The 27,366-nt window shown below is 36.9% G+C and overlaps 1 pseudogene across 1 annotated transcript in view; it reads right to left on the bottom strand.

Moving 5' to 3' along the window:
* The window catches only part of LOC309647449 (myb/SANT-like DNA-binding domain-containing protein 7 pseudogene), a 57,502-nt pseudogene that overhangs the window by 4,023 nt on the left and 26,113 nt on the right, over positions 1-27,366 (bottom strand). The window contains exon 2 of the transcript XR_014268663.1: positions 1-27,366. This exon is cut by the window's left edge and continues 4,023 nt beyond it. The product of XR_014268663.1 is annotated as a myb/SANT-like DNA-binding domain-containing protein 7 pseudogene (transcript).

The following is a 27,366-nucleotide window of genomic DNA, read 5'->3' as shown; positions in this document are numbered from 1 at the left end:
TGCACACAGAAAAAGTGAGATTGACTTAAAAAGAAAGAAAGCAATGAATCAAATAGGATCTAAGAAAGAAAGGGTAAATGAGAAAGAGCTTTCCAAATACTTGATTGCTAATCATTTCCATATTCTATTTCATGAATCATTTATGCATTAATTCATATTTACTTAATTTTTCCCCTGGGCCTGACCCTGGAGATACCATGGTAAACAAACAAGACAATGTCCCTGCCTCCAGGGAATCTGCATGACAATGAGGGAGATAGTAAACAAGCAGCAAGATTAATATATAAACAAGCATGATACTTTCTGATTGAGACAAGCCTTTGGGTTGAAGGTTGTTTTTTTAGATAAGGTGTTTGGGAGTGGCCATTAATTTCATGGTTAGCAATATATTCTACATGATGTCCTGCTTACTAATCATAATTTTTATTATAACTTCTTGATAAAATTTGCCATAACTTTATGAAATGCAGATCAGAAGTAATTACACTGATTCAATTATAATTTTCAAACAAAAGGCTGATAAGATTAAAATGGGACTTATTCCCAAAGATCCCCTACTACATATGACATAGGACTATAATTTTTCTTTTTCTCTTTATTTCATTAAAAAGATACTGTAATAGGGAAGAACAAACCTGACTCCATATTGGATTTGTTTCTCTTACTTTAACCTTTGTATTCCATTGCTTTTGCTATTAGTTAAGAATGTTGCCTATAGTCTAAAATATACAGGATAGCGCATTCTCAAGGCTCTGACCTTTAACGGTATAACATCTTTTCATTCATATGGAGATAAAAAGTTGCAGAACAGAGAATAACATTTGCCTTATTGGAGGATTACAGGAACATCATAACCTGACCTACATGGACAGCTGCAAGAACAAAGGATTCTGATACCAAGAAGTTTGCAACAACCAACCATACCCTCTTCATTTTTAGTATAAAAGAAGGCTGAATTCTAACTCAGGTAAGATGGTTCTTTGGGACACTTGTTCACTATCCTCTTGGTTTGCTGGCTTTCCAAATAAAGTCACTATTCCTTGCCCCAATAACTTGTCTCCAGATTTATTCATCTGTCCTGTGGTGAGCAGTACCAGCTTGGACTCAGTAACAATACTGTCAAAACAAAAAATGTGTTTTTAAGAGCTAGGGTGTGCGGATCAGAGGCCATCTGTGTTTGCTGATTGGCTTTACCCAAAGGAAAAGCAAACTGTCTAGTAACTTCATGACAGTTTCATGACTTCAAGTAGTTTCACAATTTGGGGAAAGTTGTCTGTAGTTGGGCTCCTACACTTCCACAAAAATTGAGAGAAAAGAGTGCTGTCTTCCTTGACGGTTATATTTCAAAGGGATGGCTTCCAGGTCCCGGAAAAAGACAACCCTGCCTTGTAAAATGTGCAAGAAACTTTTAAAAATATTTATATCTCAAAGGGAAAAGAAATAATTTGCAATTTTCTAAAGTAAATTCTAGAAGCAGAGGGAAGTCAGAGGCCTTGGGGTTTAGGTCCTGTGGATTCTGTAAGGGTGGAGGCTAGGAGTGAGTTCAGAGGCTTAGAGATAGGAATAAGCTCGTCTAAAGCTTGATCAAGTGGAAGGAAATGTTAAGGTTACTTTGGTGAATACTGTATTATAAAATGAGAATGGTTAGGGCGTCATGAATTGGATAGATAGATCGATAGGTAGATATTAGGGTATTAGGGATATTTATAATAGATATTATACATACATAATATTTTATATACAGTACAAATAGTATCTGTGTAATCTAATATACATATATGAGTATAGGTGAGTACACATGGATATACATATATAAGATTAAAATGAGGGTTTAGGGAATTCCCTGGCAGCCCAGTGGTTAGGATTGTGCTCTTTCACTGCTGTGGGCCCAGATTCGATCTCTGGGAATTAAAATTCCGCAAGCTGCACTGGGAGGCCAAAAAAAAAAAAAAAAAAATGGGGCTTTAATCCCAAAGATCCACTAGTATATATGATATAGGAATATAACTTTATATTTATTTATTTATTTATAATACTAATCAAAGCCTCACTTTTGAAGTGTTCACATGATTTATCAGTTCTTAAGTATTTTAAAGAGCTTAATAATTTTCATACTCACCACAATCTTACAAAATAAATATTACTACACTCATTTTAAACAGAGAAAACTGGTTAAAAAGTGGTTAATGTAATACCCATAGATATGTAGCAAAGAAATGATAGAAATAGATTTTCATAACAGAATTATTTTACTCTGAAGTGGATAAACATAAATAGGCATCACAAAAATAAACTTTACTCACATTAAATTTAGAAACAGAAGAACAAATTTAGATATTTGAAAATAAAAATCTAAAAATTACATATATTTGAAAAATATATAATTCATTTTAAAAATCTCTGATAGAGATTTATTACAATACATATATAACTTATAATGTGAATTTGGTTTGCTGACTAAATCTAGATCCAAGTGTCTTAGGAATGAGGAGTCCATGCTCCTCTAAGGGATATGAATGAAAAAATGTTGTCTGCCATATCAGTAAACAAAGGATGTTGCAGCCATCAAAACACTACAACCACCCTGGACCGTGAGCCCTGAGGGAACTCAGGATGGAGACAAATGGGCTGCCTGCTGCCAAGCCCTCAGCCAATGCAGCTGCCTGAAACTATGCACCCTGAGGGGATTCAAGATGGAGAAAAGCAGGATGCTGGGCCTAGATAGTTAAGGTACACATCAAAGGAATGATTTCAATTGAGCCCACACCAAGAAAAGTGTTAAATCCGTTAACTTAAGATATCTGGTTTTCTTTAATTAACAGTAATCTTTTGAAGTTCTGACTACGTTGTCTTTGTCGCAAAAACTCCTATATATCCTGGCTCTTCCTCTTGCCTCTTCGGAGCAGTCTCTCAGAGCTATCTGACAGTCCTGTGTACTGGGTTTAAGTCTCAGATTGTCCACCAAATAAAATATAATTCTCAACTTTCAGGTTGTGCATTTTTTCAGTCTACAGGAAAGTTAATCTATGTTAAAGGAAAAATAAATTACAAGAAAACCATTTATAAAGCTGCTTAAATAAAAAGTAAAAATAAAAACTTTTAAAAAAGTTTATTTATAAAATTTCTTAAGTAAATAGTAAATAGCTAAAAAACACTAAAATTTGAAAGGATTATCATGTAGTTATCTGTCATAATTTTTCTTTGCTTTCATTTCATTAACTGAAGCTCTTCTACCCCATTAGAGAATCACTGATGGCAGTGTTCAAACTGAAAACTCTCCATGTGAAAAGAAGACAAGAAAAACTAGATATAATTTAACAAAATTTTATGGTTTTGAAAAATAATTTAAAATAGTATACATCAACTATTTAATGCAACAACAAAAACTCAGTTTTATACAGAAGCATTAATAAATGGCTAATTTACTTATCCAGAATGTTGCCACTTACTGCATCACTTGAAAATATTATTAAAACATAATGAACTGAATCAGTATTGTTTTTCAGCTTTATAATTCACAGTGCTGAGAATATGCATTATTTTATTATTATTATAACTAATAATTACTATTTACTGAATATATCTTCTATAGAGTAGTCACACTGCTAAGTGTTTCATATACATAACTTTATTTAATCCTTACAATAACTATTAAAGATTTCCATAGGAGAAACTGGTTCTCTAAAAATGGTAACAAAAGTAATGTGGTAAACTGGAATTTATAAGAAGGTCTAATTTTAAAATACATATTATATTTGGTACAATTCTAATAAGTTGTAAGTCCTTAAAAAAATCACACAACAACAAAACAAAACATATTGTGGAATGGTTATCATTAATTAACACAAATTAAGATTGAATATCTGAGTGTAATGAATATCGGATCATCCACCACTACCTTTGGATGTTGTAGCCCTTTTAATATTGTTGTACATATAATGACCAAATACATTACCACCTACGTGAAAATTTTTGTCCCGTTATTGCTGTATGACGAATTACCCCCAAATTTAGCATATTCAAATAATCATTTTATTTTGCTCCAGGTTTCATGAATGGCTCAAATGGCTCAATTCTAGCTTGAGGACATTTACATCATTGCAGTCAGATGTTGACTAGGACGGCAGACATCCAAAATGGCTCCCCCACTTGGCCGGGGCAGCTAAGAGCTCTTTTGGGGCTGTGAATCTGCGTGCCAAACCTTGGCTTCCCCAGCCTGAGGATCTCAAGGTGTTCAGACTTCTTACATAATAGCTGCTTCCTCCAGAGTAAGCATTCCAAGAGCATGTTGGGAAGTCACAGATTACAAGTTCTGCTGCTTTCTTCTGGTTACAAACAAGTCAGTAAATTCAATAAGAAGGGACATAAACCTGATCTCTTAATGGGCATTATGCCAAGGAATTTTCAAATATGTTTTACAACTTCCACTATTATGTTAAGTGTATAGTATTTTAACTACTGTAAATGATTTTTTCTTATATTTCATCTTAATTTTTTCCCTATTTGAATGTATTATATGCTTGTCTACTAACATTTGAAAACTACTTGAAAGAATAATGAATTTTTTAAAGGCATCTAAAGTGCCTAATCCAAAGATAACTACTATGTTCTTTTATGTTTCTTTCTAGTCTTACTAAGAGCAGAAAGAAGTCTAAGATTGAATTATATAAAATATTAATTACTGTGTTTCTCATTTAATGAGCATGCTGCTCAACTCGTCTTTTGGTCTCAATGGCCTGCAGGTATTAGAGTATGTCAGGTCCCCTCAGCACCCCAAGTCAGGCTACATGGAACTGGTTCCTCAGGCATTCCTCAAAAAGCCAAAACACTGGACACATGCTCCACTCTTTTCTTTCTCCCTCCTGGGAGCGGCCTCTGACCTGTCTCAGCCTTCCTCTGCTGTAGTGCAGGTGCTCTGCAGCATCAGCATGTGGCCAGCTCTCTTTTGTTCTCAGTGGTCCCCAGGCATCTAGGGTATGGTGGGCCAATCAGTGCTCTGAGATGTGAGAGACAGAAACCAGTCCTTCAGGCAGCCCCCTCTATCAAAAGTCAGCCTTGAACATTGCTCAATGTTCTCTTTTCCTCCCCAGAAAGCAGCTTGATCCTCTTGATCATATCACACTGTCCCAGAGGGAGGGAATATGGTGAGAGTGTACACAGATTTTTCTGCCAGTGTAAGTGGTTTCAAACTCAACAGGGGTGCAGGAACCTTTTAACTGGAATCTAGATTGCTCACAAAGGAAATTGGTCTACATATTGTTGAATTAGTGCCCTCATGGTAGAAAGGAGGGTTTGTGGTTTCCTTTTCCACCATCTTGCTGACATCATCTCTTGTCCTTCACATTTTAAATTAACTATTCAAAATGTTTTTATTATTTTTTTGAATTTTTATTCATTTCTAATATTGGCCTGTGTAACACAGTTGGTTTTAATTTGGGTGTATTTATATTATAATGGATATATTTACACACAAACTCATTTACTCAATAGCTCTTCTTTATTGATCAATAATTCTTTATTTCATGTAATTCTTGAGTATGATATGAACTATTATAGTCTTTTCAGGTCAGTTTCATCATTTGATCTTTTCTTATGCTAGTACCTCACTTTTCAAATTATTTTGTGGAGATATAATACATTTACTATTTGGCAGAGATAGTTCTAATCCTGTCTTACTTATTTTTCATTGTATTTTCTTATTTATCTACATTTTTACAGGAACTGACCTGAGATAACCTAATACTCACCTCTGTATTCTCTTTACATTTTTCACCTGATCTCAATGGTACTAACTCATAGACACAAAGCCTTCTCAGATTAGTATAGCTTTAGCTTATCTGAATTTGAAGTTATCTGTGTGAATCAACCAAGAATTCTTCTTACTTCTTTCCCGGTTAGATTATCTCTATTGAAGCAGAATATTTTCATTCATAGAAGATTTTTCTTTAACTAGATTTCTTTTCTTTTTTTTTTTTATGTACAGATAAAAATTTCATTCGTCCATACCAGGATTAAGTTACTTAACAGAGAGACAGAGGGTGGTGGGAGGTTGGCATACACAGCACCATTTACGTTGAGGGCTTCAGGAGGCAGAGCGTCACTCCTATCACAGTACCATGGCCTTCATCCTCCTCCTCTTCCTCCCTCCTGAAGTGTCCCTTGCGGTCAGCAGGCCCCTGCCCCTCACTCACCAGCACTCGCGTGCTACTGGGCTTCTTCCCCGCGCTGTCCCAGTACAGAGCCCACTGTGTCTGGAAACATCTGTCTTTACATTCATCTGTCCACTGGGCCCTCACACAGCTCCTGCGTGGTAGCTGGGATAGCCTCCCACTGGATAAGTGAGGGACCTGAGGTACAGAATGGTGAAGTGACCTGCCTGCAGACTGACAGGGGGTCACGGCTGGACCTAGAGCTCAGACAGGATTTCTGGGTCTGTTTCTCTACAGCCTCCCCTTATTATGACTTCCCTCCTCTTCACAAGATTTGGCCTGTTTTTTCTGTTTCCTTTTTAAAGATTTTTCCCTTTAGTTTTATTCCCAACCTTAAAGTTGACCTTGCCCATTAGATCTGCACACTACTACCTCCAAAGTTCACCTTGACTTCTGCTCTTTAGCACTTCTCTTATCTCAAATAAATCCCTGCCTGTGTACTTTGCTACCATTAATAGATAAATATAGTACAGGGCTAACTTGTTCAAGTCCTTTCCTGTTTTCTGGAAAGTCTACCTATCTACAGTAGCGTTATCCAGTTGTAACTGACATGGACCCCTCCACGTAAGGTCCTAAAACAACTGAAAAAAAATATATATATATATATCTCCATTTCCGTGCCTTAAACATATGCTCCTTTAAAGCAAGGAATCTGTGTCTGAGTGTGGTGCTTATAGAAGTTCATGAGTACATTCATAAATATTAATACTGTAGAATGCTTCCTTAAGACACAATTGTTACCAGTATTTCACATACATTAATACGCTGCTGTGACTGAAGATATTGTAATCAGAATTTCATTTTGCCTTTTGTTATGCTATTCATCTAATTTTTTAGAACTGGAAGGTACAAGAAAAGTTATCTAGTACAAACATCTCATTTTAGAGATAAAGAAACCGAAGCACAAAAAGGGCAAGTGATTTGCTCAATGTAACGAACTGTGGCAGCATTAGAATCTGAGGGTTCTGACTAGATTCCAGTGTGCTCTACCTCATGCTGCTTCAACATAATCGCCCATTCATCAGAGAAGCTTGCCATCTATTCCTGCTTCCAGTATGTTCCCACTGTGGTTTGGACCATTTCTCCAGCATTGGTATTTCCAGCATTTAGGTAAGCAATCAAGCTGGCAAAATATAAAATAAAACCTCTCCCAACAAGCCTGCACATTTTTTCAGACTCTTGATTAGAGGAAAGCTTTTTAAATTCCAAGTTTCCTTTTTGTACTTTCTGAAAGTACTAAATAACCACTAAGAGCTTTAAGTTAGGTTAACGAAGGCTGGTAAATGGCTTCCCTTCTAGAGTAAATTGGAAGCATGGCTCAACACCATCATATCTCCTCTAGGAAGTGTATGTGTTTTGGAGGGAAAAGGGGATGGATTTGTGGAGGGTTGGTGCTTAAAAATAGTTGCCTATTGCAGGCCATCCTTATCCACACCACCCAACTGTTCCCAAAGCTGTTCTATTCCATCATATGCCATTAATGAGGTGAACTTCTGTCTATATCTTGTGAGAAAAAGTGACTTTGGAAAATTCCCTAGAACAAAAGTTTTCTAGGGCTTTCCTTCTGTAACATACTAGACAGAAAAAAGGCTAACAGAGAAGAACAAAATTAGCTAAAAGCCTTTGGGAAACTGATATAATCCAAATTGTTTCAACGATGTCCAAATGGCAAACCAAAGCTAAAGATATATAATTATGCATAATCAAGGAATCTAAAAAATATGGAATGCAAAGAATTTACTTACATGTAATATTTTATAAGACAGCCAATTTCTTATTATATCAAAGATTGACATGAACCAAAACACACGACTGTGGCTCCCTGTCAGTTCTGAATTATATCCATAGTGATAAGAGACTAAGGACTAGTAAAATGGAGGGAAAGATGGTTTGACTATTGAGTGTTTGCTAGTGGGCATGTCACAGACACAGCAGTGAAGATATAAGAGATAAATGTACTAAGACGTGTTGTGTCTATATTAGCCTAATGAGCTAAAGAGAGATTTAAAGAAATGAAGATTGTAATCTCCAGGAAGCAGTAAAGTTAAACTAGTAGATTCAAGCAATGAGGTCTTGGTATACAACCTTAATTCTGTATCTTGTCAGCTCACCCCATATCTTGTGCCTCACCCTAGCATGACCTCGGCCAAGGTCATATGCTTTAATAACTTCCATGTGTATAGTGCTTGTAAACTTTTAAATCCTTTCACATCTATTTAAGCCATCTGATCCTCACAACAACCCTGTGAGATAGGCAGGTTGCCCCCTTTTAACAGCCGAGGAAACTGGTGTTGAGAGGTAAACTAAATTGTCGCACATCAGTGATGAAGCCAGGGCTAACTAGCTCTCTGGACTTGGCTACTTCCATTGTCTACCAGGCCACCACTCATGTTTCTGAAAGGTCTTTCAACTAGTGGAGACGCTTGGGAGAAGCAAGTATATTCCTACCCGTCTGCACCTTAATGGTCCATCCACTCTTTTTTTTTCTGAAGACACGGAAAAGGAGCCAGGGTACCAGAAGGCAGCTGTTGGACCCGGGCCTCTGCCAGAGAAGGAAATACACCCTTGTGTGATCAGATAACTTTTGGTGTTTGAAATTAACCTCTGAAGCAACTTTTCAAGCCCTAGCTGAAAAGCACCGGTTGCCTCTTCTACCGCTGTGGCCGAGCGTCTGACCGCGACCACAGCATCCCTGCGCAGCTCGTTGGCAAGGTCCTGCTGAGCGCTGGCCTCCTCGCCAATGGCAATCAGCCGGTCCAATTTTTCTTCCTCCCACTTTGAAAGTTCTCGCGCCAATCTCCTGTTTTCTGCCAACTTGGCTGCAATAGTCCTGGCCACTGACTGCCTTCTTCACCTCGCCCACCTGGGAGGGGGCTCACTGGTCAAAGGCCCATCCCCACCAGAAACAAAAGGAGCTCTGGAGGAGGAGACTGGAGGCCGCTGTGCCGAGGCCACCCCGGGAGTGTTTCGGCCGGAGCTGGTGCAGGGGCTGGGCTCACCAGACACTCCCAGTCTGGTCATGGGGCTGCTCTGACAGGGAGCAGCTGCACCTCTGGAAAGGTGGTGGGAGCTGCTGTAGCTGGGGGTTCCTTGAGAGCTCCCTGCACCCGAGGATTCATCCCAGGAGTCCTCAAGGTCACTGGTTTCTCTCATCTGGTCACTGATCCTCAGTTGACAATCCTCATCTGATTCCTTAACTGTTTTCAAGGTAGGCTGATGATCTGCTGCCTGAGTCCTTTTTGCTCCCAGAACGCTGGTTCCTTCTTCCCCTGGGATGTCAGGGGCTGCCAAGTTCTGATTAAAGTGCTGGGTCCAAGCAGCCTCCTCCATTAAGTTGTCTGCGTCAGTCACTCTCTGATTTCGGAGAAGGTGATCCAACGTATCTATAAAAGGGACAGTGTGGTGGATCACCCATACTTGTGGCGTGGGCCACATAGGCCTTTAAATATAATGCCTTCAGGACTTTGAACTTGGAGCGGCACTGACTCTCGGTGCGGTAGAAGTCTTCCTGCTGCGTCCGCTTAGACACAGTCTGTTAGACGTCTGCATTGTGATGTACGGTCTGGAGGCGCTGAATATACTGTGCCTCACCTAGTATGGAGAGAAGCATCGGTGTCTCCTGTCTGGACCACCGGATGCCCGCACTGCTATTGGAAGTGGTCACAGCGGACCGCGAAGGAAGGCTAGCTGGAGGAGGCTCCTGGGCAGCAAGGTGCTGATCTGAAGGTGTGGGGAGGTTCTGTGTGCTCCGGTCTATCTCCAGGAGCCAGCTGATTCTTCCCTCTCAGGGCTAATTGCTGAGAAGCCAGGTCCAAGGACCGCATTTCTGGCTTCTGCCAAGGATCTGCTTTACTTTCATTACTGTATTTGAAATATTCCTTATTCTACTTTGTTTTGCTTCCAATCCAACAACCTCTTCATTTTCTGAGTAAGCAAAAACAGCTGGAGTAAGTCTGTCACCTGCACCATTGGCAACTACATCAGCCTGGCCATCCTTATAGACGGCCACACAGGCTGATGTGCAGCCTAGGTGAACCCCGATGGCCGCCATGAGGTGGCAGAGACGGCGGTAGCAGTAACGAGTGGTCCCCGCGCCGCAACAGCGCCCGGCCCTAGATTTCTTAATATTATATTTCAGAGAATAGTCCTTGGAATTTCTAGTATGTGATAGATTATTTTGTGCTTGCTTACTAGTGATTTATTTTCTTTTCCTCTTTGTTTGTATAGATATATGAAGTGTTTAGGATTAAAAAAAAATTTTTTTTTGAGTAAGTGTGAAAAATGACTAGATTTTGAAGCATGGAGCAGTTGAAATAAATAAATGCAAATAAGATAATAATCTCTTTTCTCAAACAAATCATACTATATTGGGTCCTGACAGTACAAAGAAACAAACTATTATTGGTGGGTAGCATTAAACATACCAATTCTGTATAAAAGGCTAATCTTAAATAGTAATATTGACATTTTGGATTAAATCAGTTTCACCTCTGAGCCATCAACATTACTATTAGAACACACCGCAAAACGGGAAGCCAGGATAGCTGAGTACATGAAGATGCCTAGAAATCCTAGGCGTGTAGTAACTGCTGAAAATTCCTACCTACATATAGTGACATGACTGAATATTTACGTGTAAGCAATATGAAAGACAGTTTTGCAGTGACATAAAAGAATAACATTTTTATAATGAATAAAATTTAGAAAACAAAATGGAAAATTAAAAAATGTCATTATCGTATGCTAATAGAATTATAAACAAAATAATTTTTATTTGTTTTCACTTTTTAAAATATCTTTTATTGTTATAACATTATGTTTAAATGGTATTTTAAGTTATAAGATTTGTGACTTACTTAATTACTCTTGCCTTAAAAAATAAATCCTGAAAGTTATCCTACCACACAATAATTATCTATGAACAAGATATGTTAGCTACAAACCAGATAGCCATCTCCAAGCACACTGGTTATAAGAAGAAAATTATTCTGATAAAGGAAAATTATGATATCATATTTGAGGGAGAAAAACATGTAACATAGCTTTCTTTTGAGTATAATTTTAAATTGTGAGCCAAAAGTATTTTCTCAGTGTTGTCTGTAATTTAATTGAATGCACTTTAAGTACAGTTAAATAAACACTGTTATATGTATAAGCTGTTTGAAGGGTACCTATAGAGTGGTCATGGGGAAATAATACAGAGAGGTGAATTATTATGCATATGCTTTCTAAGCATATTAAATCAACACATTGTCATAGTGAAGAATGTAGTCTTTAGATCTAAAATACATAGGTTTAACATATAGTCTGTAATACTCTCTACCTATATGGTTCAGTTCCCTTATATTTAAAAAGAGGGAAATGGACAGCTAATTTATAGCCATTTTAAGTATTAAATTTTATAAATAAACTATTAATAATGTTAACTACAATTAATGTTAAATCAGACAATCTTTTTATAACCAGGCTATTAATTGCTTAATTATTTCTGTTTTTCATTTGAGTTTACTTAAAGAGAGCTGTGTACCATCTAAATGGAGTCCAGAATTCATGGAACATAGCGCAATTAAAAGCTCATTTGTCATGGAGCTCTCCAAAAACAACATTCAGTTTTCACTGTCAAATGCAAAAATCTGAAAATTGTTTGATATATACACATGCATGTGTTCAAATTGTTTAAATAAAAAGTTTTATACTGAGTTTACCATAAAATATAAATGTATACACAAAAGATGTTTTCAGAACAAATATGATGCTAGATAGAATTTTAGTTTGGTAAGTCAGCTTATCAAAGGCAGAAATGTTTATATATTGTACATGGTCAAAATGGAGTGGAAAACCATGCTGACAATAAATAATTCAAATATCAAACTATGTTTTGGGAATAAAAATCAGGATTTTTTTTTTTTTTTTTTTAGTTAGCTTTATCCTTTTCCTCATAGAAAGTTACCAGAGGTTCTATGGATTCCTCAAGTTTTTAGAAGAAAAGTAACCATCTAGATCACCATAGAGCTAAAAAAAAAAAGCTGTTGAAAAAGCAAATTAATTAAGGGCTTCACAAGTCTCTGGCCCTGGATATAAAAATGTTGAAATTGCATTCTTAAATGAGTTCAAGACCGAGAATTTTGTAAAATCCATTAACCACACCCTTCACTACATGCATTAGTTGATTTCTTGATTCTTCATTTCACCATGAGCATTATTTAAATAGTAGAACCCATACTATTAAACATATAATATATTTTTAAATTAAAACAAACTTTACTTACTGCTTTATAATTTATAAATGTATGTTTCAATCAGTAACTTATTTTCTTAATGAACACATAAAACAGTAAAATTTGATTTAGTTAATATTTTAACTAAAAGTATAACTTTTTAATTTTACTAAACAAGTCAAATTTCAGGGATTAACAGACCATTCTACTTTCTAGTAATAAAATAAATATTTCACCTTCTTTCACGAAAATGGCAGAACAAAACAGGGCACAGAAAATGTCTGTAACCAACATAGTAGCAGAATAGTTGCTGCTTTTAAGGTCAGTGCATTGTATAACCAAGTACTGAAATTCAGGAAACCTCATTGTTGGAAGAAATGGTGCTTTATCTCATCACCTGCTTTACCTCTTTTATTTTCTTGCTTGTTTCCAAAGCTCCTGCACTGCATGAACTATTGTAATGTCACCAACCAAACGTTCTTGATTTTCTTCAGACTGTTGTTTTATTGAAATGTCTCCCCAAATAGGGAGAGTGATTCCTACAAAGATAATTTATGTGGACAAGTTGCTATTCATTCTGAAAAATGTAGCACAGTAGCTGGTGAAGAATGTATGCTCAATTAGCATTTATATTACTTAAGTAGATGGGGACTAATATCATTAATTTATATTCAGATAGTAATAATGATATGCACAGCCAGATATAACCATACATATTATATACTACATATGATGTATTGCATTTCAGTAATTCAAAGATGGACTTACATTAAAACCTTTATTTTAATCTCACAGTTGATGTGATTAGATGTTAAGTGATATTTTAATTGACATTTTTTTTAAATTGACATATTTTTAATCAGAGGGCTCAATATAAAATAAGCGTTTACTTTACAATTTATGCCATTTTTCAATTTCTAGCAGAATTTCCTTTTTCTAGATAATAAAACCTTGTTTATATTTCAAATGTGTGTTTATAAAAAATTAATAAACAGAAACCTCAATTAAATAGGTTCAGGAGACCAGAAGGGGGAACTCTTATGCCCTGCAAAGATAACATAACCCAACGGGAAGAAGAAGGACTCCTCTTTTCCCTGGCAACAACCCAGCCAATGAAAAGCTATAGACTCTTTTTATACAGTAGCCCCCCTCCCCCAGCTTCCTTTTCTCCACTATAAGAGAGTTTTCCTTCCCTTGCTCTGCTGGGAAGTTGCACATGGCTCATCATGGTTGCAGACCCTGAATTGCAATTCTCTACTGATCCTGAATAAACCCATTTTTGCTAGAGAAATAACAGGCAGTCTATTTGTTTTAGGTCAACAACTTTATAGTGGCAATAATGAACAGGAAAATGAATGGTTTGTAAGATTAAAGCTTGGTAGTCTTGCCCTGACTGAGGGCACAAGCAGAGTGACAGGTGGTTGACAGGATCACATTGTGTCTGCAAAGTCCATGTTGATGGCAATCATGGAATGTTTCATAGAAAATGGAGGAAGGAACTCTGGTCACCAATGACTTTAATTTTTGTCATTCTTTTGCAGTGATAGATGAAATTCTGTGTTTTTTTTTTTTTTCTGAATTGTCCTGGAATGAATGATCAAAGTAAGAATTGCAGTTAATCTGGTAAGTAATTAAAATGTAACAACTATAATGATGAGATGATGATAATTACAACAATCTGCTTATCCATCTATCTAATATGTGATTAGAGGAAAGAAGAGGCTTATGCCTATTCATTTAAGAAGCTGTCTTGGTTTATCTAAGAAAGGAAATATTCATTCCCTATGCAGAGAACATTGGGAAGGGAGCTTTCTATCATCACCTTTATAAAGGAGTGGATGTTTCAGAGACTGACATCCACTGGGTCATGACTTATTAGAGGTATAGAGGGTTCACTTTATTAGACATCAAGTATCATTTAAAACACACTACATTCCTCTCCCTCATTCTTCTTGTTCTTCTTGCTTCATGGATTAATAAGAATCAGGACATTTACTTTCCAAGATGGAGTCATATGCTCTCTGTTCATTCTTGTCTCAATCAAGACTGGTAAAGACTCTTACCCAAGTCACGAGCTGGGCAATCAAGGCTAGGTAAGAACTAAGCAGAAAGGACAGAGCATTTATCTCTCTCTCTACTGCCAAGGCTAAGTGAGAGAGTCAAGCCCACAGCCTCATCCTAGGACCATGTGAACAGATTTGAAATTTTTTCAAAGACTCCGTTATCTTGCTCTTTTGTTTCTGTAGACACAGCAGAGAGTGCAAATCTCACACCTAAGATTTGCATAATATCATGAAAATATAATTTAGCCTTTGTCATAAAACATTCTCTAATATATTTAGCTACATACAGGTACATTTTTGTATACTCAGAAGTCAAAGAAGAGAAGGGTTGAACACATCACAAAAATACTAGCAGGTATCATTACTAAGTAGTTATTATTTTATTCCCACACCATAATAAACCCGTTAGATACATTTTCTTATTTAATCCACCCAACATTTCTAAATTAGCCTCTATATTTACCCTTATTTATTGGATAAGGTTACAGAGCCTCAACATGGTTAAGTAATTCACTAAGATCTTGACAGGTGACAAATGGCAAAGCCAAGATTTCAAACCATTCATTCTGATTCTGGAACTTAAATTCTCACACTATATTAAACACAGGCCAGTCTTTTTGGCTCAGTGACTCTGGGAAAGCAGCTGCTAAGTGAAGATCACAGAATTTTCTCACTGTGATTCAAGAGATAACTGCTGTTCCTTCTGTAGTTTCCTTGCTGGCATGTGAAACCATGGACACCAGTACAGATCTGAAAAAGTTTGCTTTTGATTGTGACTGTCATCTCCATGGGTGGATTGTGGCTACAGACAGTAAGGTGGTAGATAACAAACATGACTAAGGACATAGGTGTGTTTCCAGATTGGTCAGGAGGCATCACAGACACAAAGAAGCCTTGACTAAAAGAGAAGGCTAGCAGATTGCTTCCTTACATCCCAGATAGCAGGGCCCCTCCTGTCTTAACTTTAGGTCCTGGCCACCCAGACTGGTTTCCCTGGATACAGGAGCTTCCCTGCTTAGATAGATTGAATTATCAAGTGTGTCTGAATTTATTCAGACAAACTCAAAAGGACAAATGCTCTCTGAAAAATATGAAAGTTCCTATTTTTAAGAAAGTGAACACAAATAGATTAATTTTTAATATATTATATATGACCAGATTTTATCTAGTTTTAGTTATTTTATAGTGATCTTAAATTCAATCTTAGGAAGATTGTAGTAGAAGTACCCATGTTCTAGTAACACATTTTTTTGGCTTTGAAAAAGAGTATTTGAAACAGATATTGTTTAACAAATCATTTTGTAATCTTACTATATCAGAAATCACCTGAAAATATAAGCACAATCTATTAATTTCTCTTTCTAAAGAATGAATGCAAATATGGAACTCAAGGAGTGTTACAATTGTTATTTTCAGAGTATCAAAATAGAAATCATGTATTTTCATTTTTTCTATTATTCACAGAACATAGAACACTGTCTTGCATAGAAATTTTTCAGTATTCTTTGAGGTAAAGTTGCTTTCTCCCACTTCTGAGTAGGCAATGTAAAGAGTGAATCAAATATCATTTTTACCATTCTAACTTAAATACCTATTCAGTAATTCTACAGTCTTTTATTTGGTTAAATTGGCCCTTATATAAAAGTACTTTCAATTTTGGAAAGAGAAAGATAGTTGACTAAGACTGCACTAAGCTGGGAATTCCTAGTCAGGACAAGCTAAAAGGGGAGAAATCATAAAGGAAGTCTAAGGGCCAGAAAAATGATTGTGGTCATAAATCTGGACCCTAAGGCAAGAGATTGACACCCCAAAGCAATGCCCAAAATGTCATGGGGAGCATAAGCTTGACCTGGTTTGCTGCAATGACTTCTTAGGGAATCTAATCTGTTGAACCGGAACAGGGCGGGGGGAGGCAGGAGAGTAGTATCAACAGTAGCTTCTAGGAAAAGACAAAATTTGGGTGTTGTCTTTTGTTAGGAGCATTTCAACAGACCACAACTTGATGGAAACACAGCTAAATAGAGCAGTTCATGTTATTATGATTCCAGGCACTAGATTGGTTCAGGAAGAGTTTGATTCTCAGTAAGGAAAATGGAAAACAATTTTTAAACTTGTGGGAATTGATGTTAGGATAGTGCAGCTGGATGGATACCTAAGGACTCCTACTCCTAACTCAGGCACGCCAAATACAGGGTGTCTGTGATCCTCCTGCTGTGTGTGGACCTGAAAAATGTCACATAAGTTAGTTGACCATCTGGGGTATAACATGGAGGTGTTTCAAAAGTTAAATGATCCCCGCTGTATGAAATGACATGTCAACCTCACACAGAGAATGCATCTGTTACTTGGGGGCAGAAAGCATGTGTCCAATATGAGAAAAAAAAAAAAAGGTCCTAGGAAACTACATCACATATCTCACTACCTTGTGCTTTGCCTATACATTTCATTATATGTATATTTGTACTTATGAGTAAAGCTTGATACTCTAAAAAGATGTCTAATTTCTGAGATTCTGATTTGACAATTTGATGTTTCCTGCCAGCTCAATATAACATACTGCAACCAGCTGAAATAAGAGCTTGTAAGTCACTTCCACAATGAATCATGAACAGCTTTTTCATTTCCTTATAATCACTTCATGGCTTATTTTCACCTTTGTCTCCAATTTCATTGGTGGGGCAGATATATTCCATATGTTCTATTTCTGTCATGATAGGAATGATGTATTATAGTGAATTTTACATATTATATTACCAAGCAATTTTGATTTGAAAATAGGTTATGTACTATGAAAATTGCAGTCACTTGCTTCTATTCTTTGAAAATAAATAGAGTGTATGTCTAAGTGACAAGTACAAACATAACAAAATATCTAACGATGTCTAGAAAATCCAAAATAGACTGTTTCCTACCTTCCATTTCATCATTTTCATGTTCACCCACTCCCTGTTCTGTGTTCTTGGGGTGCACTGGCCATGTTACAATTCTTATGGTCATGTTCTCTCCATCCACAGGGTTGTTGCACATGTAGAATAGACTTCTCCAACTGGAATGTCTCTCAACTCTTACCCTGCTTCATTTCTTAGACTTCAGTTCAAGCACCATTTCATACAGAAAATCTTCTTGAACTACCCATGTTAGTTTTGAACATAATTTATTCCTGTTATGTACTCTCACAGAATCCGATGACCTGATTTCATAACCCATATTGCAGTTTTATTTGCTAACTAGTTCATTCAACATTTATTGAGTATTTTCTATGTACCACATACTGTGCTAGGCAATAGGGGTAAACCAGTGAACAAATTAAACACAATAATTTTATGTGTATTTTCAGGATTATTTGATTAATTCTTGACTTTCTCACTATATTGTTTCTTAAGTGTAAATGGATCTTTATTTAAGAGCAAAAGATTGGATCATGTTCGGTTACCCTTGTTCTTCTCCACTAAGTTCATATGTTTAACAAATTAATGTATTAATTTGATTAAATCTAATTATATTTAATGGACATTCTCAACTAGCCAACTTAATTATCTCTTTGTTTAATTTTAATAAAACTGTCAGACTTTAAAATTTTTCTTTTGGACAACTGGAAGGTGACCATCTACCTTAGTATTTCTCAAATTTATTTGAACAAAATAGTTAGCTGAGGCAGGGAGATCACAAGAAAATCTACTCTCCCTCCTCTCAGACTGCAAAAACTATGACTAAAAGAAAATCAAATTCAATCTAAAGGATGTAGGATAAAATAATAATAATTAGAGGAGAAATCAGTGAAATTAAAAACAAGAAATCAATTAAAAATCATAGAAAATAAAGATGGCTCTGTAAAAAGAGCAATAAAATCGTAAGCCTCTATCCTGGGTACCCAAGAAAAGAGAAGACATAACTACTAATATAAGAAATGAAAGGGACCTATCAATACAGATCACATGGACAAAAAATAGTAAAGGAATTTTATGAACAACACTATGCTCACAAGTTTGAGATGGAACAATTTCTTGAAAGACACAATATACTAAAACTTACAGAAGAAGAAATAGACAATCTAAACAGGACTATATATATTAAAGAAATTGTACTAATAATTGATAACATTACAAAAAAGAAAGCACCAGGCTTGGATGAGTTCACAGGTGAACTCTAACCAAACACTTAAATAAGTAATTATACTAATTTCCAACAATCTCATCCAGAAGATAAAAGCAGAAGGAATACTTACTAACCCATTCTTTGAGATCAGCATTACCCTAAAACCAAAACCAAAGACAGTATATGAAAAGAAAGCTAAAGACCAATACCTTTCATAAACACAGATGCAAAACTCCTCAACAAGATAGCAGAAAATTAAACCTGCAATACATAGAAAGAATTATACACTGTAATTATGTGGGATTTATTTCAGGTGTTCAAGCAGGTTCAATTTCTGAAAATCAATTAATGTAATCCATCATATCAACAAGAATAGACAAATAAATCAATGGCCCAGAATAGAGAGCCCAGAAATAGATCCACAAAAATATTTTCAACTGATCTTTGACAAAGGAGAAAAGACAATGCAATGAAGAAAGGATAGTTTTTTCAATAAATGCTGTTTGACATCCACAGGCAAAAATGTAAATCTAAAAATAGACCTTCAGAAAAAATATGAAATGGATCAAAATACATATACTAAAGTCTAAAATATTGACAACAACAAATTCTGGTGAGGATATAACAGAAATTAACATTAATTGCTGGAGGGGTCGTAAAATGGTTCTTTGGAAGTCAGTTTGGCTATTTCTTACAAAACTAAACATGCTTTTATAATATGATCCACCAATCACGCTCTTTGGTATTTACCCAAATAAGTTGAAAATTTACCTCCATATAAAAATCTGCACAAATATGTGTATAGCCCTTTTATTCATAATTACCAAAACTTGGAAGAAACCAGGATATCATTCAGTATGCCACTTGATAAATATACTGCTGTGTATTCATAAAGAAATATTATTCAGTGCTAAAATGTATCTATCAAGACATGAAAAGACATGGAGAGACCTTAAAAGCATATTACTAAGTATAAGAAGCCAATCTGAAAAGGTTGCATACTGTATGACTCCAGTCATAGCTGGAAAAGGCAAAACTATGGAAACAGTAAAAATATCAGTGATTGCCAGGAGTTTGTGGGGGAGAAGGGATAAATAGGTAGAGCTCAGGGAATTTTTAGGGCATTTAACCATCGTGCATAAAACTATAATGGTGGACATATGTTGTCATATGTTTGTTAAAACCCATATATCATACAACACCAGAAGTAAACCCTAGTGTAAACTATGAAGTTTGGTGATAATTATGTATCAATGTTGGCCCATCAAATGTAAAAAGTGTACCTATCTCATGTGGGATGTTGACAGTAGGAAAGTCTAGAATTGTGTGGGGGAAGGTGACATATGTGAACTCAATTTTGCTATAAACCTAAAACTGCTGTAAAAAATAAATTCTATTTTTAAAAATGGACTGATAGGGTTTCCCTGGTGGTGCAGTGGTTGAGAATCTGCCTGTCAATGCAGGGGACACGGGTTCGAGCCCTGGTCTGGGAAGATCCCACATGCCACGGAACAACTAGGCCCGTGAGCCACAATTACTGAGCCTGTGTGTCTGAAGCCTGTGCTCCAAAACAAGAGAGGCCACGATAATGAGAGGCCCGTGCACCGCAATGAAGAGTGGCCCCCACTTGCTGCAACTAGAGAAAGCCCTTGCACAGAAACGAAGACCCAACACAGCCATAAATAAATAAATAAATAAATAAATAAATAAATAAATAAATAAACCCAAAGTTTAAAAAAAAAAAAAAAAGGACTGATATATTTTAACTGGAACAGTAAAAAATTTAATAGACTTAGGTTAGAAATGAGTAGTGTGAATTACCTGTATTTAAGCTATAATACACACATGCCTTAATAGCCACATATTAGATAATTTTAAAGACAAAACATTACTGATACAAACATGAATTACAATACAATAATTTTTACCATAAAGACCCGCAATCTAAAGTTATACTAATAAGGCAAAAGCCAATAATATTTACATGTTAAAAATAAAAAAAAAATAACAACCAGCGCAAAACACCAGTGGCAGAGATGTTAACAAAGCAAGGTTCCTACAGTTATTGGAGTTTTCAAGTATCTTTATGTATAAATAACTAGCAAAGCTTTGCAATGTTGTCAAGCATTGAGCAGCCTTCCCACACCTTAGTGATGTATCAAAGTATAGACTTAAATTAACCCTAATCTTAGGCTTGCTTTAGTTTATGAGTATCAAATTTCAGTGACTCAGCATAATGTGCTTATTATTCAACTAATAAGTACCAGTTTGTCATTTATGGAAGTGAATATCATTATTTATAATCTGTATCATTCCCTTGTGAGAAGCAAGAGGAAAAGCTAACTTTGTTTTTTTTTAATATAAATCACTGGAGTACACTTAGTGGTAAAGTTATAGATAGACTATTCTGACTCACTTATTCAGCCTAACCAAATCTTACCAAACAATTAGATTCTGGAATTAGGTTTTTGGAAATTATGATACTTTACACAGTAATCCATTAAACAAGCCAATTAAAACAAGGAGTAGCATGGTAGTGGTGTTTTGAACATACATGCAGTCGGTTTTGCTCGTTTTTTAAGTTCCAAAGTTTAGCTCTTGTCTCTTCCTTATAGTAGTAATGCCTCAGCGATTCTCAGTAATGTAAACAGGAACACCAGGAAGAGATTTATGTTAACATCCTTCTTTCATGCAGCTCAGCCCTCTCCTCGTTGGTTCCCAAAAAGAAATCTCTTCAGTTTCAAAATGCTGCCAATATACACAACGTTATATAAGTTTGACTCCATCCTCCTTACCCAATTCTCAGTTTCCTATTTCAAAATTAACTTATTTTTAGCTTTACTTTAAAAATGTTTACAAACCCTTATTTTTAGTTCTGCTTGCTTTATTTTTGTTACAATTCCTTGTACTGAATTCATTGCAAATATTAATAGATTCATACGGACTTGCATTAGTCCCCAGCACCAATCTCCAGCAAATTGTTCAAATTATCAAGCTTTAGGTTTTTCATTTGTAAATTGGGCCTAATAAGGATTGTTGTGTTGATTAAATGGGGCTATATATGGAAAACATCAATCACAGTATCTGACACATATGTTCTCCATGTGCTGGGAATGTTCACAACATCTGCTATTTGAATATTGTGGCACACTTATAGTTCATATATGGCTGTACAAACTGAAGTAACCCAGTATACTTTCTAAATAAATATGTGCACCCAGTACCTCCACAAGAAATATGTGTATAATATTTCTAGAATGTGGAATAAGCATATGTATTTTGGAAAAACAAAGCCAAACCTGGTATACAATTTTGGTATACAATTCTGAAGTGCATGACTTTTCATACACATGACATAGAAAATAGTAACTCAAAGCAAATTTATAAATTAAAACATTGACTTCATATAAAGAGATAGCAAAACATTTGATATTATACGATTAGACAAATTACAAAATATTAGATGTATTACAGTATGGTGTTTCTTTTGTTCACATGGAAGTGTTTTTAAAACTCCACAAGTTCCATCTCCCTAAATAAGTATATGTAATATATTTCTAATCACAAAATATATGACTGATAAATGAGAAAGTGTTATTTTTGTAGCCTTGAAGATGAATCAGTTGTTTATCAATTAGGATATAAAGAGTAATTGAAGAGAAGAAGGTCAAGATGGTGGAGTAGGAGGACATGGAGTTCATCTCTCTTCACAAATGCATCAAGAATACATCTGTGAATGGAACAATTCTCACAGAGCACCAGCAGAATACTAACAGAGGACCTTGGACACCTTGGACAAGAAATAACCCCATATAATTGGGTAGAATGAAAGAAAAAAGGGAAAAAGAAGAGGAAAGGGAGCAGGTTGGGACCAGTGCCCCTGGAGCGTGGAGACAAAGGAGAGGAGAAGTTCTTACATCTGGGGAAGCCCCCTCACAAGCAGGGAGATCAGTTGGGACAGAAAGGGAGCTTCAGGGGCTATTGGAGGAGAATGCAGTAACTGGTCTATGGCAGGCAGGACAGAGTGAGACCTACACAGATGGTTCGTTCCACTGACCTGGACACCCCAGCCTGACACATGTGTGCACCGGTGTGGATGGGGGCTGGGTGCTGGAAAGTGGAGTTTGGAGAGCAAATCTGTAAAGACAACTGCCTTTGGCTACAAGGAGATAGCCTGAGGGGATGGGAGTAAGGAAATCCGCAAACTGGAATGCTTGTGGAGGTAACACAGACTGCCATAGAAGCAAAGTGCCATTGGTAAGTGACATGCAAGGGGTGGGACCACCATTGCAGCCTTTCTCCTCACACTCTGGCCCCTGCCTCCCCAGGCACTAAGAAGGGCCCCCATCAGGGAAGACTCTCTCATGCCTGTGGCTGCTGGCTCCTCCACATGCCCATCACTGCTGGGGGGTCCCACAACGATGGCCACTGCATGCCTCTGTGTGCTCTCTTCACCAGGGTGGCCTCATGTGCTCCAGGGCAGCCTTGGGGGCAGACGCCTGTGGGTGACCCACACACAGAGATGGGGCTGAAACCACAGCTGAGCCCCAGGGGCCATGCAACTAAGGAAGAAAAGCTGAAATCTCTCCTCACAGCTGTGCAAACTGCAAATTGACACCCCCTTGACCGGCTTTGTAAACTTAGCACATACAGAACATCTGAACAGACAAAGAGTTCTCACACAGCTGAGACAGGCCTAGATTTAGCATTTGTAGACTATGTGGAAACATATACATGGGGAATGGGCCAGGCCAGAGTCTGAGCTGCCCCCATAGCACCCACAGTGGGTCTAGATCAATGATTACTGTAATCTTGGGACCTGACTTCAGTGTATCTATGCTGGTGGCCTGGTGAAACAATGTCTAAAAGTCAACAGGGCCAATTGCCAGCATACCCACAGTTAAGGTAGGGCCAAGAGCAGTGCCAACAACAGGGTAATCTGAGAGCTCAATAGGTGAAAGGTGACACAACAGAGAACACCCACAGGTGAACAGCTCCAGAAGAGGAATACTCAGTGGCTTCCCTCTCGGTGGGAGTGCTCCAGTCCCTTGAACTGCAAATCAGAAACACAGCTAAGAAACAGATCTGGGAGGCTCTACTCCAACAACTAGGGAGCAGACCCCACCTCTGACAGAGCAGTGACAACCACAAAAGAGAGGCCCTGCTCAATATCCAGTGCAGGCTCTGGTCACCACAACAAAAAATATTAAACCCATGCAGACTACACAGGGATGTTCCCACATAATATAGCACTCCAAGACAGTCTGAGGGTCAGGCATCAGGAGGAAAACCCCCCAGAGCATTTAGCCTTGAAGGCCAGCAGGGTTTGATTGCAGGAGCTCCACAGGGCTGGGGGAAATGGAGACTACACTCTTGGAGGGCACACACAAGGTCACACTTGCATGGGACCCAGCAGAAAGCAGTACCTCCAAGGGAACCTGGGCTACACCTACCTAGGGGTTTTAGAGGGATCTCTGGGGAGTCAAAGGTCAATTGTCACTCACAGTGAGGGCAAGGACACAGATAGCAGAAGCCCCAGGGAATACTGATTGAACTGAGATTACCCAGAGGTCCACATTTTAGAACCAAGACCCAGACTCATGGAACAAGCTGCAGTCCCCAGAGCTGGAAAGACTCAGAGCAAACAACCACCAAGATAAGAACACAGCCCCAACCATCAGAAGACAGCTGCTGAAAGTTGTACTGAGCTCACAACCACCACAAAACACACTCCATGACAGGGCCATGACAATCAGAGGGACAAGGCCCAGCTCCACCCACCAGAGGGCAGGCACCAGGACCTCCCACCAGGAAGCCTCCACAGACAGCAAACCAACCTCACCCACCAAGTGGCAGACACCAGAAGCAAGAGGAACTATGATCCTGCAGCCTGTGGAAAGGAGGTTACAAACACAGAAAGTCAGACAAATTGAGATGACAGAGAAATATGTTGCAAAGCAAGGAACAAGATAAAAACCCACAGGAACAACTAAGTGAAGAAGAGATAGACAATCTATCTGAAAAAGAACTCAGAGTAATGATAGTAAAGATGATCTAAAATCTCGGAAAATGAGTGGAGGCACAGATCAAAAAGATACAAGAAATGTTTAACAAGGAGCTAGAAGATTTAAAGAACAAACAGAGATGAAAAATACAATAACCAAAATGAAATACTCTAAAAGGAATCAATAGCAGAATAACTGAGGCAGAAGAATGAATACGTGAGCTGGAAGACGGAGCGGTGGAAATCACTGCCACAGAACAGAATAAAGAAAAAAGAATGAAAAGAAATGAGGACAGTCTCAGAGACCTCTGGGACAATATTAAGTGCATCAACATTCATATTATAGGGGTCCCAGAAGGAGAAGAGAAAGAGAAAGAACCTGTAAAAATATTTGAAGATATTATAGCCCAAAACTTCCCTAACGTGAGAAAGGAAACATTCACTCAAGTCCAGGAAGCACAGAGAATCCCATAAAGGGTGAATCCAAGGAGGAACACACTGAGACACATATTAATCAAACTGACAAAAATAAAGACCAAAATAATAATAATAATAATTAAAAGTAACAAGGGAAGGGCAACAAATATATACAAGGGAATCCAGATAAGGTTCAGCTGATTTTTTAGCAGAAACTCTGCAGGCCAAAATAGAGTGGCACAATACATTTCAAGTGATGAAAGGGAAAAACCTACAACCAAGAATATTTTACCTAGCAAAGCTCTCATTCAGATTCGACAGAGAAATCAAAAGCTTTACAGACAAGCAAAAGCTAAGAGAATTCATCACCACCAAACCAGCTCTACAACAAATACTAAAGGAACTTGTCTAGGTGGAAAACAGAAGAGAAGAGACCAAAAGAGGAAGGGAAGAAAAAAGACCACAAAAACAAACCCAAAACAATTAAGAAAATGGCAATAGGTACACACATATCGAAAATTACCTTAAATGTAAATGGATGAAATACTCTAACCAAAAGACATAGATTAGCTGAATGGATGCAAAGACAAGACCCATATATATGTTGTCTAGAAGAGACCTACTTTAGACCTAGGGACACCTACAGACTGAAAGTGAGGGGATGGAAAGAGATATTCCATGCAAATGGAAATCAAAAGATAGCTGGAGTAGCAATACTCATATCAGACAAAATAGACTTTAAAATAAAGACTGTAGCAAGAGACAAGGAAGGACACTACATAATGATCAAGCGATCAATCTAAGAAGAATATATAACGATTGTAAATATATATGCATCCAATGTAGGAGCACCTCAATATATAAGGTAAATGTTAACAGCTGTAAAAAGGGAAATCAAAAATAACATGATAATAGTGGGAACTTTAACACCCCATCAACTGACAGATTATCCAGACAGAAAATTAATAAGGAAACACAAGCCTTAAAAGACACATTAGACCAGATAGACTTAGTTGATATCTATAGGACATTCCATTCCAAAGAAGCAGAATATACTTTCTTCTCAACTGCACATGGAATATTCTCCAAGATAGATCACATCTTTGGTCACAGGTAAAGGCTTCATAAATTTAACACAATTGAAATTATACTGAGCACTTTTTCAACCACAATGTTATGAGATTAGAAATCAACTACAGGAAAATAAAACTGTAAAAAACACAAACACATGGAGACTAAACAATATGTTACTAAACAACCAGTGGATCACTGAACAAATCAAAGAGGAAATCAAAAAATACCTAGAGGCACACAAGAATGAAAACACAGTGATCCAAAACCTATGGGATGCAAGAAAACACTTTTAAGAGGGAAGTTTATAGCAATACAATCTTACCTCAGGAAACAAGAAAAATCTCAAATAAACAACCTAGCCTTACACATAAAGCAACTAGAGAAAGAAGAACAAACAAAAGCTAAAGTTAGTAGAAGGAAAGAAACCATAAGGGTCAGAGTGGAAACAAATAAAATAGAAAGGAAAAAAAATAGCAAAAATCAATGAAACTAAAAGCTGTTCTTTGAGAAGATAAACAAAATCAATAAAACTTTAGCCAGACTCATCAAAAAAAAAAAAAATATATATATATAGAACTCAAATCAATAAAATTTAGAAATGAAAAAAGAAGTTCCAACTGACACCACAGAAACACAAAGGATCATAAGAGACTACTACAAGCAAATCTATGCCAATAAAATGGACAACCTAGAAGAAATGGAAAAATACTTTGAAAGACACAACATTCTAAGACTGAAGCAGGAAGACATAGAAAATATGAACATACCAATCACAAGTACTAAAATTGAAATTGTGATTAAAAATCTTCCAACAAACAAAAGTCAAGAACCAGAGTTCACAGGTGAATTCTATCAAACATTTATAGAAGAGTTAACACCTATCCTTCTCAATCTATTCCAAAATATTACAGAGGAGGGAACTCTCTCAAGCTCATTCTATGAGGCCACCATCACCCTGACACAAAAGCCAGACAAAGATATCACAAAAAGAGAAAATTACAAGCCAATATCACTGATGAATATAGATGCAAAATCCTTAACAAAATACTAGCAAATTGCATCCAACAACACATTAAAAGATCACACACCCTGATCAAGTGAGATTTATCCCAGGGATGCAAAGATTTTTCAATATCTACAAATCAATCATTGTGATACACCACATCAACAAATTGAAGAATAAAAACCATATGATCATCTCAGTAGATGCAGAAAAGTCTTTTGACAAAAATCAACACCGATTTATGATAAAAACGCTCTAGAAAGTGGGCATAGAGGGAACCTAC

This window comes from Balaenoptera physalus (assembly GCF_965194825.1).
Source record: "Balaenoptera physalus genome assembly, chromosome: 18".
Taxonomy (NCBI): domain Eukaryota; kingdom Metazoa; phylum Chordata; class Mammalia; order Artiodactyla; family Balaenopteridae; genus Balaenoptera; species Balaenoptera physalus.
Note: the sequence above shows the minus strand (reverse complement) of the source record. Positions and strands in the feature narration are given on the sequence as shown.